Source organism: Bos grunniens, chromosome 9 (assembly GCF_055505025.1).
Source record: "Bos grunniens cultivar Pamir isolate PY7600 chromosome 9, Bosgru_T2T1.0, whole genome shotgun sequence".
Classification (NCBI taxonomy): Eukaryota; Metazoa; Chordata; class Mammalia; order Artiodactyla; family Bovidae; genus Bos; species Bos grunniens.
Window position 1 is genome coordinate 103,560,303 of NC_141173.1, and position 17,304 is coordinate 103,577,606.

Here is a 17,304-nt window from a genome sequence, read left to right on the forward strand (position 1 = left end):
CCCTGGTCTCACAAGAATCGTACTTACGTCAAATCGCACCCTTACTCAAAGAAGTATTACTATTTTCATTGTTCATCTTGAAAATTGTTTGCAGACTTGCTGGCTCACGGTGAGTCTCCAAGTATTTTGCAATTCCTCTTCACATACTTCTGCAAGGTTCTGGCAAGTGCCACGCAAAATGAGCTGGAGTCACAAATGTTTTGCCAGAGACGGCTCTGAGACCCGGAAACAGGGTGCGATGATCTGCTGGCGGCTGTGACCGACCCTGCTCCCACGCTCCCCGGGGCAGGCAGGGTGCCATCCTGCGCCCCTTCTGTCTCCCCTTGAGTTCAAAGAGCTGGAAGACCAGGAGTTGCTCACGGGCTTTCACCCTCAGCGCACAGAGCAGCTTCTCCTCCCAGCAGGGGTGCTGGTGATGGGGGTGGCGAGCTGTCCTGGAGGCAGGCACAAGTGGGCCCTCGGAGGGCTGCCTGAGCGCGGTGGCTCCCAAACCTGCCTCTCACGGAGGTCAGAGGGTCCCTTCAGACGAGCTGTGCGCCTGGCCTGGCAGCACAGGAGGCCCTTCCCAGGTGTTTGCTGGAGTCAGCGGATGGGCTCCCAGGGCACCCACAGAGACACGCTCTCACTGTGTCTTTGCTGGGGGTGTGGGTCCCCTCTGGTCCCCTGTCCCCTTCAACGAGCGCCCTGGGCCAAGGAGACAGCAGCAGTGGGAAGCAGGAATGGGGCCACCAAGCGACCCCCTGCCGGCTGCATGGGGGCCGCATCAGGCAGCTCTGGAGTGTCCACAGAGAGGGACGCTGAGAGCCAACACGGGCCCTGCGGCCTGCCTGCCGCACCCTTCCCATCAGCACCCCTGCCCCGCTCTTCCTGAGACCCCAGCCCACCGCCGTCACCTCCCGCACCCCTTCCTATCAGCACCCCTGCCCCACTCTTCCTGAGACCCCAGCCCACCGCCGTCACCTCCCGCTGCCTGCTTTTCACCCTCCGTGGCTGAAGGTCCTCCCGGGCAGCCAGAGCGCCTCCCGGCTGTGCGAGGAAGCCCGTGTCGGACTCTGCCCTGCGTCTCCCTTGCCCCGGGCTCGGCACGACCGCCCCGCCTGGACATGCACCCGGTCTTCCCCGGCTGAGTCCTCCCGGCCTGCAGGCCTCTCCCCGGCGTGGACGTGTCTCCACCTGCCATCCCCGCAGTTACCGTTTCTGCGTCCGTGTGCCGCCCATCCACGGCCCCCCTGGGCCCCACACTGTGCGAGAGGAGAGACCGCTCTGCCTGTTCCTGGGCTCCAGGCTGCCCTCCCTGGCCCAGGCCGGCCTGTGAGGGGCCCCTGGGGTCCTCCCTGAGCGAACGAGCGTGCCCAAGTCTTCCTCAGGCGTGTCAATGCATAGACATGTTTAGAGCGGCTTCTTGCTGCGTTTGCAAAGCCCAGGAGGGCTCCTTCCTCTCCCTGCAGCTCTCTGCTCCCCCAGCGCCCCCACCACAGCGGGAAGGGGCCTGCAGGTGCAGAAGCCCCTCGCCCCACCAGAGCCGGAAGCTGGGGCAGCAGCTCTCCGTCCTGGAGGGAAGCCCCACCTCCTGACCCTCCTGAAGGGGTGCGCTGCAAACAGAAGACCACCTGGCACGCGAGCACCTCTTGTCCGCTGGCCCTCGAACAGAGACACGCGCATGTTCACCTGTGCTGTGGCAGTTTTGCTTTCCTACAATTTAAAATTATATCAGCATTTGCTTTAGAGGGCTTCCCTGGTGGCTCAGATGGTAATGAACCTGCCTGCAATGCAGGAGACCTGGGTTTGATCCCTGGGTGGGAAAGAGTCGCTGGAGAAAGGGAAAGGCTACCCACTCCAGTATTCTCGCCTGGAAAATCCCACGGACAGAGGAGGCTGGCAGGATACAGTCCATGGGGTCACAAAGGGTCGTGTCCATGACTGAGTGACTAACACTTTCACTTCTCTGCTTTATATAGTGTGTGTAACTGAACCATTCATTTCATGACTGTGCAATTTGCGTATTAACACGGCACACCTATTCTCAGTGCAATGAGAAGATGAACATAAGTATAAGCTGCATCTTTAAAAGAATATCTTTATTTATTTATCTACTTGGCTGCACCAGGATCTTGGTTGCAGCGTGTGAGATCTAGTCCCCTGACCAGGGATGGAGCCCAGGCCCCTGCATTGGGAGCCCGGAGTCTTACCCACTGGACCACCAGGAAGGCCCATAAGCTGTATCTTCCCAGTAACCGTCTGTTCAATTGTTGTTGCTCAGTCGCTCAGTTGTGTCTGACTCTTTGCGACCCCATGGACTGCAGCACGCCAGGCCTCCCTGTCCATCACCAATTCCTGGAGTTCACTCAAACTCATGTCCATTGAGTCGGTGATGCCATCCACCCATCTCATCCTCTGTCGTCCCCTTCTCCTCCTGCCTTCAATCTTTCCCAGCATCAGGGTCTTTTCCAGTGAGGCAGCTCTTCACATCAGGTGGCCAAAGTATTGGAGTTTTGGCTTCAGCATCAGTCCTTCCAATGAACACCCAGGACTGATCTCCTTTAGGATGGACTGGTTGGATCTCCTTACAGTCCAAGGGACTCCCAAGAGTCTTCTCCAACACCACAGTTCAAAAGCATCAATTCTTCGGCGCTCAGTTTTCTTTATAGTCCAACTCTCACATCCATACATGACCACAGGAAAAACCATAGCCTTGACTAGACGGACCTTTGTTGGCAAAGTGATGTTTCTGCTTTTTAGATACACCATCTAGGTTGGTCATAGCTTTTCTTCCAAGGAGCAAATGTCTTTCAATTTCATGGCTGCAGTCACCATCTACAGTGATTCTGGAGCCCAAGAAAATAGCCTCTCACTGTTTCCATTGTTTCCCCATCTATTTGCCATGAAGTGATGGGACCGGATGCCATAATCTTAGTTTTTTGAAGGTTGAGTTTTAAGCCAGCTACTTGGCATTAAGTTGATAATATGGAAAACGGTTTCGTTTTTTTCAGTTAAGCAGACCCAGAGGTTCTGTGCTGCCATGCTCTGAGCTGGTGTAAGAGGCGCTGCGGTCACCTTCCTGGGAATCGTCACAAGGTGCCCTGGGGGAGGCGGGATCTGGAAACCTCCGGGGCTGAGGGTGGAGGGAGGACCTTGGTGCAGTGCCACCGGCCACCACCAGGGGGCAGACGCAGCCCGCACTGGCCGTGGTGCTGGACACAGAGGACAGGCCCCGGCCCTGGCCTGGTCAGCAGGGTCTGGGGTGCAGAAGGGATGTTATGCGGCTGTCTGGAGCCTGCCCTGCTGACCCGCTTCCACCACCCCAGCTAAGGCCAGGACCCCTCAGGAGCAGGACCCCGAGATATGGATGAGAAGCCCACATGTGCAGGGGCCCAAGGAGCGTGGGGCGCCTGGCCAGCAGTGGGAGCGGGTTGGGGTATTCTCAGCCCTTGGGGTTCACAGGCTGTGGCTCCTGGGATGCGAGGACTCTGTGATCTGGGGAAACACCTGGCTTGCGAGCTATTATTTTGCAAAGCTGGCTTGGAATAGCGACTCTGGTGGAAAGCACAGGCTGCCTGACCCCTGGGTCTGGGGCCAAGAGACAGGGCAGGAGTGGTGCTGGGACCTCGTGGTGCCCGTCGCCAGAGTCGGAGGGAAGGGACCCGGAGCTCAGCGCACCCAGGCGAGTGGACCGGCCGCGTCCCAGCGTCCCCTCTCCCTTGGTCGGCCCCCTGTATCGCTGTGCTGTCTTCCAAAGCTAACAGATGAGGCAGCGGATATTTGAAAGATGCCCACTGCACAGTCCTGATAACTGAAGGCCAGGCCTGCGGTCTGCGGGGGACCCGCTCCAGTTGGGTCAGCCCAAGTCCCCAGGAAGCATCACTTGGCCAGTCTGAGGCTGACCTCCAGCAGCGGTCCTGCTTCAGGAAAAGCCTGATTGCCAAGATGATGGGGTGTGTTCCGTGTCGATGGCGCTTGACGGGAAAATCACCTACCTCCCTTACAATGAACATAAATGTTCTGTGTTCAGTCCCCCCTTCCGTCTTGTCCCCACAGTCTCTGTGATTCGCCTCAAGGGTTCCAAGGGGCCACAGCAGAAGGGGTTCTCCAACACCCGGGGCGCTTCAGCCTCCCCTGGGAGGAGCCAGAGAATGGGCACCTGGGCGCAGGGACCGTCACAGGAGTCCTGAGACAGGCACAAGGTCAGGGTTTTCTCACTTCAGCCCTCCCCTTGGCTCAGCTTTGGCCGAGAGCGTCATGGCAGCCCACCAAGGAGTCCAGGACAGACCTTCCTGTGTCCTCTGTACGGAAGTGCTGACGAGACGTGACTCAGCTGGAGCCTCAGCTAAATGGCCCCCCCGCGAGTCCGCAGTGGCCAGGGGCAGGTGGACATGACCCAGCTCCTAGGTTGTGGGTGACACTTGCAAGCCTCGGCTGGAACTGGGGGTGGCAGCCGGGATATCACTGACTCACAGGGGCCAAGAAGCCAGACTTCCAGGTCTGCTTAGGCTGTCATTTCTTATTGCCAGCGAAAAGTGTCATACCTGTCTCTACACCCACAGGCCTGGTGCCGGGCAGGGTTCGCTGGCTGGAGATGAAGAGAAAAACCAGCAATCCTGATCGTGTCTTTACTTAAACCTTCGCGATCATGCACACCACATAATTTGCATTTGTTCAATTGTTTAAATGCGGTGTTAGGTGTCATTAATCTTGAAGATTGATTTCTCGTTGCCCCACTGTCCTCCCAGCCCAGGATGGAGGGCTGGTTTGGCTCAAAAACATTCCTTCTCCAAAAGGACGACCTGTCCTCTACGTCCAGCATCCACCCTTTAAGATGCTGAAACCCACAAAAGTTAGAAAACCAGACATTTCGGCTTTTCTGTGAAGGGTGGGCCTGTGCCCGCCTGCAGAGGGGCCCAGTGCCTCCCCTCTTCCTGCTCCTTGGGGGAGGGGTCCTTGGGGGGCTCCTTGGGAAGGGGAGTCCTTGGGAAGGGGGGCCCTTGAGAAGGGGGGTCCTTGAGGAGGGGGGTCCTTGGGGAGTCCTTGGGAAGTGGGGTCCTTGAGAAGGGGAGTCCTTGGGGAGTCCTTGGGAAGGGGGGTCCTTGGGGAGTCCTTGGGAAAGGGGGTCCTTGGGAAGGGGGGCCCTTGAGAAGGGGAGTCCTTGGGGAGTCCTTGGGGGGATCCTTGGGAAGGGGGTCCTTGGGAAGGGGGTCCTTGGGAATGGGGGTCCTTGGGGAGTCCTTGGGGGATCCTTGGGAAGGGGGTCCTTGGGAAGGGGGGTCCTTGAGGAGGGGGGGTCCTTGGGGAGTCCTTGGGAAGTGGGGTCCTTGAGAAGGGGAGTCCTTGGGGAGTCCTTGGGAAGGGGGGTCCTTGGGGAGTCCTTGGGGGGGTCCTTGGGAAGGGGGTTCCTTGGGGAGTCCTTGGGAAGGGGAGTCCTTGGGAAGTGGGGTCCTTGAGGAGTCCTTGGGGGGGTCCTTGGGAAGGGGGCCCTTGGAACCTCCGCAGCTTTGCTGCTGGCCTGAGCTGTGCCTGCCACTGGAGGCCACCCCTGAGCCTCGCATGGTCACTGGGCCGCCCTGTCCCCTTCTGCACCTGGAGACCCCTGTCGTTCCCCCGCCCCCCTCCCCGCCAAGGAGCTCCTGCCTCCCTCCCTCCCTCCCTCCTGCGCCTTCTCAGTCGTGGATTCACACACTTTCACCCAAAGCCAACTTCAAACTTCCTGACTCTGGTAGGGAACCCCCAACAGAGGGGGTTGGGTTTCCTGAGGCCCGATTTCCAAGTAAGGTCCCACTCACAGTCATGGGGTCAGGCTGGGACGCAGCTTTCTGGGCTCACAGCTCACCCCATCCCGAGGGCAGGCTGTGTGTCCTTCCCCCAGGGCTGCGCTCTGCTCAGACTCGGTTTGGGGCCCCGAGTCTGCGGGGCAGAGGAGGGGGGGGGCGTCCAAGAGGAGCGGCCACCAGAGGGCGCTGCTGCCCAGGGCTCTCCTGCCCGCGTCCACCCGGCGAGGACCCCAGGGAGCCGACTGTCTGCGGGGTTGTGGGGGATCCTTCTTCCTCTGTCCTCCGAGGGGGGTCCGCCTTCCTCCGCCCTCCGAAGGTGGAAGTCCGCCTTCCTCCGCCCTCCGAGGAGTGCAGCCTGGTGGGGCCACCCGGCCACAGCGCTGGTCTCCACGTCCAGGCTCTGTCTGTTTGGAGGTGCTGGGAGGAATGGCTGGGGTCACTGCAAGTGGGCATGCAGAGGTCACGGGGGGCCTGGGGCAGAGCTGAGGGAGGGAGGGGGTGGAGACCACGGGGCCAAGGGGGCAGCCGTGTGCGGTGCCCTGAGGGCTAGTACGTGACACGCGGACACCCACGCACACACACACTATGCACGCGTCAGAGGAGGCTTCAGGCTGGGGCCCTCTGCAGGGTGGACACTCTGCAGGGTGGACCGTGCCAGGCTTTGGCAGGGCACAGTGTGGACTGGACCCCACGGGGAAGGAGCCAGGTGACAGTCTGAGCCCGGGCCTGCCCCGTAGGCTGGAGGCTGGGCCGCAGGGTGGTTTCGAGAGTCCCCCTCCCATCAGACCGCCGGCGGGCTCACGTCTGGTTCTCAGGGCTGACACGTGCATCCCAGCAGGTAACAAAGCCCTATTCACCCCCCTCACTTTTATGACCACTCTGTGGGTTCCTTGAGGATCCAGCCACTTTGATGTGGGTGTTTGCTCCTACGGACCGACACTGTTGATCTGAGCAACAGTCCATCCCCGACGGCCGAGCTCCTGGGAGCCCTGTCCTGGCAGCGATTACAACCGCCTTTTATTGCTCCACAGGTGTCTGCAGCCAGACAAACGGGGCACAGAGGCCGTTATTGATAAGGAAATGTGATACTTGAGGAGCCCTGGGAGCTTCCGCAGGGGCTCGGCTTGGCTGGACGGACCCCAGGAGCATGAAAAGGGCGATTGTGAAGGGCAGGAAACAGGCTCACCTGCTCCTCAATTCGAGGCACCTGTGTTGACTCGTCCCGTGAGGGGAGCTCATTTTTCAACCAGTGAGACGCGTGTTTACCTGGAAAGCCCAGCGTCCCACTTGCTCCTTTCATCAGGAAGCAAGAGATGGCTTTTGTCCCTTATGATCTGAGCATGTGGATGGATGAAGCAGCCTTCGCTGTCATTCAGCTCGGATGGTGGTGTTGAGGCTGAGCTGGGACCGGGCCCGCGGGTTGGTTGGGACCGAGTCCTGGCGGGCAGGTCGCTGGCGGGGAGCACCGTCCAGGTCCCCTTGTGCGGGGGTCACCGGGCCAAAGCGGCCACTCGGGACACCTTCCCTGCCGCTGTCTCTTTACTTTGTGGCTCGGGTCTGCGGGATCCGCCTCACATGCCCCTGAGGTTCACCTGCCTGAGGGTGCAGAACAGGCCGGCAGATAAGCCTCCCGCCTTGCTTTTATCACATATTCTCCAAGAAGGGGCCCAGTGCCCGTGAGGCCCTCCCAGCCCGTCTCTGACCGTCGGCGCACAGAACGGGTTTCGGTAGAGACGGCTCACGCCCAGAGCCTTAGGTGTCCTCAACAGCCCTGGGGGGCACCAGCCGTGGGATGGATGGCAGGGGACCCCAGGCCACGCTGAGGACTCACTGCCCCCTGCTCCCCAGAAGCTGCTGGCCGGAGCCGATGGAGAGAGGGCCCCAAAGGGTGAGATCGGTGTTCGAACTCTCGCCTGAAGCAGAAACTGAACCGGGCTGGAGGCTGGAGGACCCGGGGGCGGTTGGGGAGCATGTGGACTCTGGCCACGGCTGTCCACTGCCCCCCAGCCTGCTTCGCAGGTGACAGTGGCCAGGGTGGGTCTGCGTGGAGCCCGAGGAGGGAGCCTCTGGGGGTCCAGCCCCGATTCTCCCACCCCTGGGGGGCTTCCCCCTCTTCTTCTATCCAGAGGTGACAGCCTGGGGGGACACTGACGAGACAGCCTGTGAGGCAGGCTGCTGTGGCGGCTGGAGGGCCCCTGTCCATCACCGCTGTCCCACTCTCTGGCTCAGGGCACTAGGGCTCGTCCCTCCTCGGCTGGGCATGAAGACCGAAACCCAGCAGTCCTCCTAGGCCCCTCTGCCAGGGGCCGACACGCCATGGTGCTGCTGCGTGGAGGGGGTGGGGGGCTCCATGGTACTGCTGTGTGGGGGTTGGGGCGCAGGGGTCTCAGGCTCTTCTCCCTGAACCATTGTGGTTCTCAGGGCCTTGGGGTTGGGTCCCTGGGAGAAGGCCCCCCTCCAGCCTCCCTCCAGCCAGATCGCCACCAATTGAGGGGAAAGCCTCAGTGACTCGGCACAGTGACCTTCACAGGGTGAGGGAAGCTGCATGCTGAGCTGAGGCCACCAAGTAGATCCCTTGCAGCTCCCTGGGGGGGACAGGGCACAGACCACCTGCAGCTCCCTGGGGGGGGACAGGGCGTGGACCACCTGCAGCTCCCTGGGGGAGGGGACAGGCACCGACCACCTGCAGCTCCCTGGGGGAGGGGCCGGGGCGTGGACCACCTGCAGCCCAGGTGCTCGGGCGCAGCCGGTCCCTGTGTGGGCTGTGGGCGCCGGACGCAGGTCCGTCAGGGCGGACATGTACCTTGGGGCTGTGGCGTGTGTGCCGTGGGAACAGGGACGCCCGTCTGACCTCTGAAGGGTTTGGTTTCTTATCTGCTAAGTGAACACAATTGTACACACTTTCCAGGATGGTTCCAACTAAGACAGTGAATGTGTCTGAACACCTTGCAGGGCCTGAGGACCTGAGGGGTTGCACCTGGAGCTGTGGTCGCCCGAGCTCCCCACTCCCCGGGAAGACCAGAGCCAGCCTCCTTTCTCTGTCTCCTGGAGCAGGCGCCCCTGGAAGGGGCCTCCGCTGGGCACCCCCAGGCTCACCTGCCTCCCCTTCACAGGGACACAAGTGATTTCTCCCCAGTCAGGTGCAAACGGGTCACGAAATCCACAGCCTCCCTCTTCCTGTCCTAGCACGGTCAACAGTCAATGTCGGAGGAAAATTTGAGACAGAAGGTGTTAGAAGCCTGTTCTGGAAGGGTGGCCTCGGGCATCAGTTCCCACCCAGGTGAGACGGCACCTGGGAGGGGCCTCCAGGTCACAGGTGCGGGTCTGGACTGAGGGTGACCTGTGGGCACTGCTGCCCTTTGGTCTCCAAGTCGTGTCCAACTCCTGTGACCCCGTGGACTGCAGCCCACCAGGCTCCTCTGTCCATGGGATCCCCAGGCAAGGACACTGGAGTGCGCTGCCAGTTCCTCCTCCAGGGGATCTTCCTGACCCGGGGATTGAACCCGGATCTCTGCATTGGCAGGTTCTTTACCACTGAGCCAGCTGGGAAACCCCACCTACAGACACTCAGTAATATGATGCAGCTCAATCTGGTTTTGGGTCTTAAAAGCCAGGCTAACCACCTTTAATTCCTTTTAAAGTTGCAAACGAGGAGTTGTCTTGGGGTGACGTGACACCGACCAGACCCAGGGGTGGTCACCTCCCCACCTGGCCTCTCCTTAGCCTCGACGAGGACCGAGTCCCTCACCCTGTGGCACCGCCCCTCACAGAGTGACTCAGGAAGAACGCGCCTCGCCTGTGTTTAAGAGCTGCGGGCCATGAAAGGTCCGGTGCTGACCCCAGACTCTTTGCCTCTGTTTCTAGATGTGGGTCGACGGACAGAACAATTAAAAAGAGCAGTTTTCCCTTCTTTTAAAATCTTCCTCTCCACGTGTCTGTTTGTAAACATCTTATCAAGGTAATGGTGTCCGTGCACTGATAACTTAGGATATCTAAGCCAGTGTATCTTTTTTTCCAGGGCCTCATAAAGTCTGACATTTATAATCTCCCCGTCGCTACAGTTTAAAATGAAAGGCAGCCCCACTGAGTGGCCTGCACATGTGCAGATGGTTAAATGCGTTTTTTAAATGAAGGCATCTCTCAGGGGTTTTGTTGTTGTTTTTTTGGTTTTGTGTTTTCATACCACAAGATGCTAAGTAATCTGTTGATTTAGTAAAGTATGTATTTAATCCCCAAAGAAAACTCTAAAAGGGTTGACATAAAACACAGCGGGGGCACGGACCTCGGCTCAGAACCAGGCTCGGGGCCCCCGTCCCTTTAGAGAGGGCCGCCGCTCCGCCCCGACGCAGGTGGCCTTCCCCTGAAGGCGCCCGTGACTGTGCGGGCGGGAAGCCCACGTCCCAGGAGGGGCAGAGGCGGACGAGTCCAGGTCGCTCTGACCACCTGCCGCACGTGATGAGCCTTCTGATCTTTGCGCCAACCTTCAGCCGCAAGTGTGAGGGAGGAGTCAGCAAGTCCTCGAGCACAGGTTTGTGTCCCCTCCTGACGATGCCTTTCCGTGCTCCGGATGCTGTGGGTGGCGTGGTCCTCTGATCCCTCTGATGTCCAGATCTCCTCGACCAGCGCCCACTGCCGCCTCTTGAACCTCACTGTCCCCAGGCGTGCAATGACAAAGCGTGACCTGGGGAGAAGGGCCCCTCTAGCCCACCCGGCCTCTCGACAGGCAGGCCCTGGACTCGCTCGTGGATGGAGCTGGTTGAGGACTCTCTTGCTGGCTGTCCACTCTGACCAGCGTTGTTCAGTCACCGAATCCTGTCTGATTCTCTGCAACCCTGTGGACTGCAGCACGTCCCTGTCCTTCACCATCTCCCAGAGCTTACTCAGACTCATGTCCATTGGGTCAGTGACGTCATCCAACCATCTCATCCCCTGTTGCCCCCTTTTCCTCCTGCCCTCAATCTTTCCCAGCAGCCAATGAGTCAGCTCTTTGCATCAGCTGCCAAAAGTATTGGAGCTTCAGCTTCAGCATCGGTCTTTCCAATTAAGATTTTTCTCTTGTCCTCAAATTAAGCATGTAAGCATGTTTCATGCAGCAGCTTTGCCAAATCCTGTCAGGACTCCGTGGGCTGAGCCTTTCCTGCAAGTCACCCTGCCCTGTCTTTGAGCCCAGCTGATGCTCTTTCTGGGGGCTGTCAGTGGGCCCAGGATCCCGTATTTTCTCCTGGCCTCTCACAGACCCAAGGACTGTTATGTGCAGGCTGCTTCAGCCAAGTCTGCTTCCAGATGCCTTCCTTGGCCCCTGGACGCATCAGCATCAGAACCAGAACTGCCCCGAGATGAAGGGCTCAGTTCGGCGGCCGATGCTGTCATCTCCTCTGCACTGGTCCCCTACCTGGACCCCGTCTCCTTCCCAACAGAGACGGGGATTTGCCCAGAAACAGCCCCACCCCAGTGAACCAGTGAGTCTCGAGGGGGCTGGTCCCTCCTCAGCTTTTGGGGTCTGCCTGACTGGCCTTGGGTGGGGCTCTTCACCCTCAGGATTCTGGACTTGTGGGCCAGGTGGCCCCCATTTGGGGATGTCCTGTGGTCTTTACACGTTCTATGCTCTGGACTCTGGGGGCACAGTCTCCAGAGACATGGCCAGTGTCCTCAGGGAACAGAAGTGACCCCCACAGAAAGTTCTGGTCCAAGCCAATGATGGCAGTCTCCAGAGGGTGAGCGCCCCTCCCCAGACCACCTCTGAAGGTGCCCCTGACCTGGAGATGGACTAGGATTGTCCTGGACTCACTCTGGACAGTGAGGTGTGAGGAGTTTGCCGATGACTTCCCGGGAAAGGTTTCTTGCTCTTTAACAAGGCACATGAGGAAATGTGCCCTCTGTGCACTGAATCTTGTCTGATAGAGACTGCGGCCATGTCCCACGGGGACCGTCTGTGGCTTTCCCGCCCGACAAGACCTGTGTGAACAGGGCAAAGCCAGGCACACTGAGGGGAGCAGGGCCCGGCTTGCCTGGCCCCAAACCTGGACGTCTTATGATGTGGGTGCATCTACAGCTGCTGCCGGGACAAACCAGCACCAACGCGGGGGCTTAAAACCGTAGGCATCTGTTCTCCTGCGGGTCAGGAGGCGGCACGCCCAGGGCCTGTCTTACGGCTGGAGTGGGGGGTAGGGACGGCCCCTCAGGAAGCCCAGGGGCGCCTCTGCCTTTCCTGCTGCAGTGCTTGTCTTGTGGCGCCTCCTCTGTCTGCCAAGAGCATCGCCTGGCCTCTGCCCCGTCCCTCTCATCACATCGCCTCCCCTTCTGTGGTCGCATCTCCCTCTGCCGTGCTCTTACAACGACCCTTGGGATGGATGCTCGAGGGCCATCTCCCCATCTCGGCATCCTAGACGCCAGCACACCTCCAGAAGACCCCTTTGCCATCTCGGGTGACACCTGAAGTTTCCAGGGAGGAAGGCGTGGACATCTTTGGGAGTTGCTGTCCTGCCTGCGGCCCAGGGCACACCGCCTTTAGTGTCTAGGCTGGAGGGGGTGCGTGCCCGTGGCCCAGGGCACACAGCCTCTAGGGTCTAAGCTGGAGGGGTGCGTGCCCGTGGCCCAGGGCACACTGCCTCTAGGGTCTAAGCTGGAGTGGGCGCGTGCTGCATGTCCAGCTGAGCACGCCCCGCTGTACACCTTCCCCTGGATCCCCTCTTGGCATGAAAACCCCAGGGTGCCTCGCCCACAGCTGTGCTGGGTCCTGGCCTTGCTGCCTGGAGTCGAGCTTGAGGATCCCCGTTTAGAAGGTCACATGCTTCCCGGGTGAAACCGTGGGTGCGTGCACGACACTGAGACACATTCACTCCGGGGAAGCTCGGGTCTGTAAAGAAGCCGTGAGTCACTTGCTGGGGTCCCGTCGGCACCAGACACCCCCCCTTCTGTAAACAGCAGGCCCGACGTGAGGTCACCAACAGCCACACCAGCCAGGGCCTCGCTGTTTGCTCTGGCACCTTACCGGGCGTGCTGACCACGGGCAGCGGTCACTGCACCGGCCGGGCTGTGACCGGATCGCTCCTGCACAGATGGGTGGCTCTGCTGGTTTCCTTCTTGGTCTCAGGGTGGAGCCGGACCAGAGCTGATGTCGGATGGGGGGCTGGGTTGAGGTCCCCTGAGAAGGAGAGAAGCCCGATCTGTCTGTCGCTCTGGATCTGAACCCCTGGCTGCACGTGCTTCTCTGCGAAGCTGCCAAGTCCCAGCACCACGTCCGAGGATGTCTCCAGGTGCTGCCCTTGGAGGCTGGCGGGGCTCTCACCCCACAGTGCAGACCCTGCTTCAGAGGCTTCGGTTTCCTCTGGGAACCCCTACAGCTCAGGGTCAGATACGAGGAGCTCTGCCCATATGAGTATTTTTAATACAAGTGCGTCTCTCCTTCATCAGCAGACCTCACTGGAGAGCTCGGAACTCGGAACCTGGAAGAGGTGGTGTGTCGGTGGGCGTCGGGACGCAGGCCTCCTTGTACGGGATTACTGCCCGTCATAGACTGAGGAGACCCGCTCTTCTGATCCTGACACCACCAGCAAATCCTGGGCTCCGAGTTACAACAGCAACCGAGCCTCAGCCCCGCGTTCCCTGTGCGCACGCCGTGGACGGTCCCGTGTGGTCATTGCAGACCCGGGTCACTGGCACAAGGGCTCCAGGCGTGGAGACAGCCTCTGTGTTGGTTTGAGGGGCAAGGGGAACCCAGGGACTTGCAGAGACCTCCCACCCCCAGACAGCACCAGCCGGCGTGGACGAGCAGTGAGTGAGTCAGGGGTGCGTGGCCTCTATTTCCCTTTAAATAAATACATGCTAAAAAGTGAGAGGGAATATGGTTGGACAAATATATTTGGGGTTTTAATCAAGCCGGAGTTACACGAAAACCAGCCCGGAACACTCAGGTGGCAGAGGCACAGGGGCCCCGGACGGTCTGCTTCGGCACAGATGCCTGAGGTGAGCAGGGGTCGGGGCTCACGTCGGTGGTCCCCACACCGGGGGGGCCTCTCCCCGACCCCACAGCTGGCTGTTCGTGGCAAGGCATGTCTGTGAGTGACGAGGCCAGGGCCTAGCTGAAGCAACCGGGACGTCTGTAAGTCTAAATCTGAAATAGCCATGACGAAAGCGGTGGTTTTCTCCCTACGTTCCTTGCTCGGGGAGGCCGAGAGGAACCCTTCTGTGCCATGAGGGTGGTCACAGGTGCCCCCGGGGGCGCTGAGGAGGGGACAAAGCCCAGTGGGTGACAGAGGCTCCTCTCAAAGGGCCAGTCCAGCACCCCGAGTCCAGGCACAGTCGCAGGTCTGATGAATGTAGGTGGAGTCACTGTAGAATGGCCTCTGGAGGGCGGCCCGCTGTGGGCGCCCCTCAGGGAACGTCGGGGGATGCAGCAAAGTCGTTTGTGGCTGTGACAGCTCCCCTGCATGAACTCTCAGCGGAGAAAAACTGGGGGTGCTCCTGCCCTGAGCCCTCCTGCCGGGGCTGGGGAAGGGAGGCTCCATGGGGTGGGGGGCATCTGGGGCCCCGACACAGCTCGCAGGGAAATGGGTGCGTGTCCTGATCCGTGCTTGGGGCAATAGGAACCCCCGAGGAGGGACAGTCATCTACCCCCGTCCCCAGTCAGCAGGAAACAGCTCAGCCAGTTCAGAGTCAGACCCGAGACACAGCGGGGCCGAGAGCAGGCTGCCAACCCGCTCACACGGAGAGGCCTTTGGCCGAGGCGAGGAGGAGGGCGTGCCCAACCAGGTGTGCCGGCCAGGTGTGAGGCCAGGTGTGCGGCCCGTCTGCCACACAGTTCCAGGGCCAGTCTTCCGGCCTGGCTGGGAACCGGCCAGGACACACAGCTCCAGGCCCTGAGTCTGGGAGCTGTCGCCCCGTCACGCTCAGGAGCTGAAATCCTCGCAGGCAACTGCCGGAGAGCCGTGTGTGTGCATGTGTGTGTGAGTGTGCAGGCCAGGGCACACGTGTCCCTGGAGGTGGTCTGGCCACCCGCAACAGCCTTCTCAGACACCAGCATGATTCCTGGCTTCAGCTTATGAAAGACCCCAGGCTTGGCTGGAGCCCACGAGCTTCTCTGCCAACACTTGGTCGGGTGGCAGGCAGATTCCTGACCTCGATCAGACGCCCCCAGAGGCGGTTGGGCAGGCTTGCTGGGATGCTCTGCCTCGGGCTGGCTGTGTTTCTGGGCAGCTGTCCGCTGGGCACACGCCTGGGTGGATTTCAGCCCCAAGGGGGCCTCTGCTCCCTGGCCCCCGTCTGTTAGGAGGGGTCAGGCAGGAGAAGGGATGGCTGGGACTTAAACGGGGGGGCTTTCTGCAGGCCTGTCCTCTGCTTCTGCGTTTCTTTGGTTTCCAGAATCTAAAAGGGGTTGCGTGAATGCAAACACATAATTCAGCACAGCCCCAGGGAAGCGAGGGGCGCCTGGAGGTGGGGCTTCCTCCTTCCTGCGCCCGGGGGAGATGGCCCTGTTCTCCTGGTATGGGTGCAGGGCTCCGCCGGGTTTGCAGGAAGTCAAGCAAACGTCAGCATGCCCGGCTCTGTTCTCTGTGGCAGGGAGGGGAGCTGGTGGACACAGAGGTGGCTTTCCTAACCCTGTTCAAGCACGCGCTTTGCCTGGAGAGCAGCTGGCCTCTCCACCACCCCAAGGGTCCTCAGAGCCTGCAGTCAGTGTGTTCTCGAGGGGCGCCCTGCTGGGAGGACGCCCAGGAGGGCCTGTGGGAGCCCAGGCTTCAGGTGGAACAGGCCCGCCTTGCCTGTGGGAGCTCGGGCTTCAAGGGGAACAGGGCAGCCTTGCCTGTGGGAGCCCAGCCTTCCGGGGAAACAGGCCCAACTTGCCTCCTCTGCTCATTTGTTCACATGTCTGGGCTGGATTCTTTCAAGCAAAGACTCTGAGGCCAAAAAAGGTGCAGAAACCCCATTCTAGGTTTTCGAAGATGGCTGTCCACTCGCTGTGCTAAGGCAAATGCTGCCGGCCGCACGTCAGCAGCACACGGACCGGGGCCTGCTCGTCCCTGCAGGGTCGGCCTCGAGGTGTCCAGTCCAGGGCCCGGGGCCCCGGGGTGGAGGGCTGAGCCCTGGGCAGGCTGTCGGAGAACTGATGTGGCTTCGGGGCACGGCGCCCGAGGAGAGCATTTTGAGTTGAGAGACCCACCCCTTGAAAGCCAGACAAACTCCAGATACTGTCCGAGCAGACCGTGACAGAGGCTTACACGCCCGGGGCACGTCCAGCCACACTGACGTCTGTGACGCGTCCATCGCAGGTGGGCCTTGGCAGCAACACAAATCTGGACCAGTTTTGGTCTCTGCCCTTGAGATAAGATCGGATGATATTCTATTCTTTAAAGCGTTCTAATGCATCACAGCTCGTCCTGGGTGAATCAGAAAGTGGCTGCCACCAGCAATGATCGCATGGAATCCTCTTTGTGAGGGTTTCCCTCCCTGCTGTGCACTTCCTGCCGGGCATGCGGGACCCCGGCCCCTGTCTCCAGCAGCAGGGTCGGGCCATCCATCAGGCTGGGGCTGCTCGTCTGGGCCGGCGGGGCTGGGATTGACCCCATCTATGAGCCCGTGCTGGGGCAACTCCCAGAGGCTGGGGTTCAGGACCCCCACTGCCTCTCCCCTCCTGGTTCAGCTCCTCCTGAACCCCGGGGGGTGTTTCCTGGGACCACCTCCCAGGTTAACCGTTTGCCAGGAAGACATGCAGGCATGAAAGCCGGGTGGGAGGGGAGCTCTTGGCCGTCTGCACACAGTGGGGGGTGGTGGGGGGCACACGGCAGAGCCCCTCCAGGCGAGCTCGCTGAGGCCAAGGACTGTGCCCGTTTCAAGGTGTGAGCAGAGGGGCGCTGATGGCCTCTGGGGTGGGTCTGGACCACGTGTGGCCACGTTCAGCGCTGGGCTCCCACTCCTGCAAGGCTGCCCCAGCCGCATGGCCTGAAGGACGCCGTCCAGAGTGCGAGGGCTTCAGGACGAGCCTCAGGGGTGTCTGGGCCCCTCCCGACCTGAGAGGTGCTAAGGTCCCGGAGGAGGAAGAACCCACCCGACAGCCTGTCCCCCACGCAGGCGCTGGAGCCAAGGATCATGGCGGGCCGGGGGGTGCCCTGGGCAGCCGGCCGCCTCAGATATCACCGGCCCCTTCGTCACGGTCCTCCGTAGACCGTGGTCTAGGCTGGCCCGGGGGCAGGGGGCTGCCTGGCACCAGGCTCTCCCCCTCGGGCTGGGCTGAGACTCTGCCCCACCTTGCACCCTGAAGCTGGCCTTGTTTCTGATGACAATCCCAGCGAGTCCACTCAGGGCAACGAGGGCGTGGAAGGGCAGGAAGGAACTCCTGTGGTCCTGACGCCGAGATTTCCTAACATTTCAGCTCATTTCCTAGGACATGCACACACCTGCCTGTGCACGCAGGCAGGCATGCACACACGGACGCACTTGGGTTTTGTAGCCAAACGGGGCTGAATCCAGGACTCCGAGTCTCAGCTCAGCTCTGCATGTTGGAGACGGGGCGATCGTAACGGTGATGACTCCACAGCGCTGCTCAAGT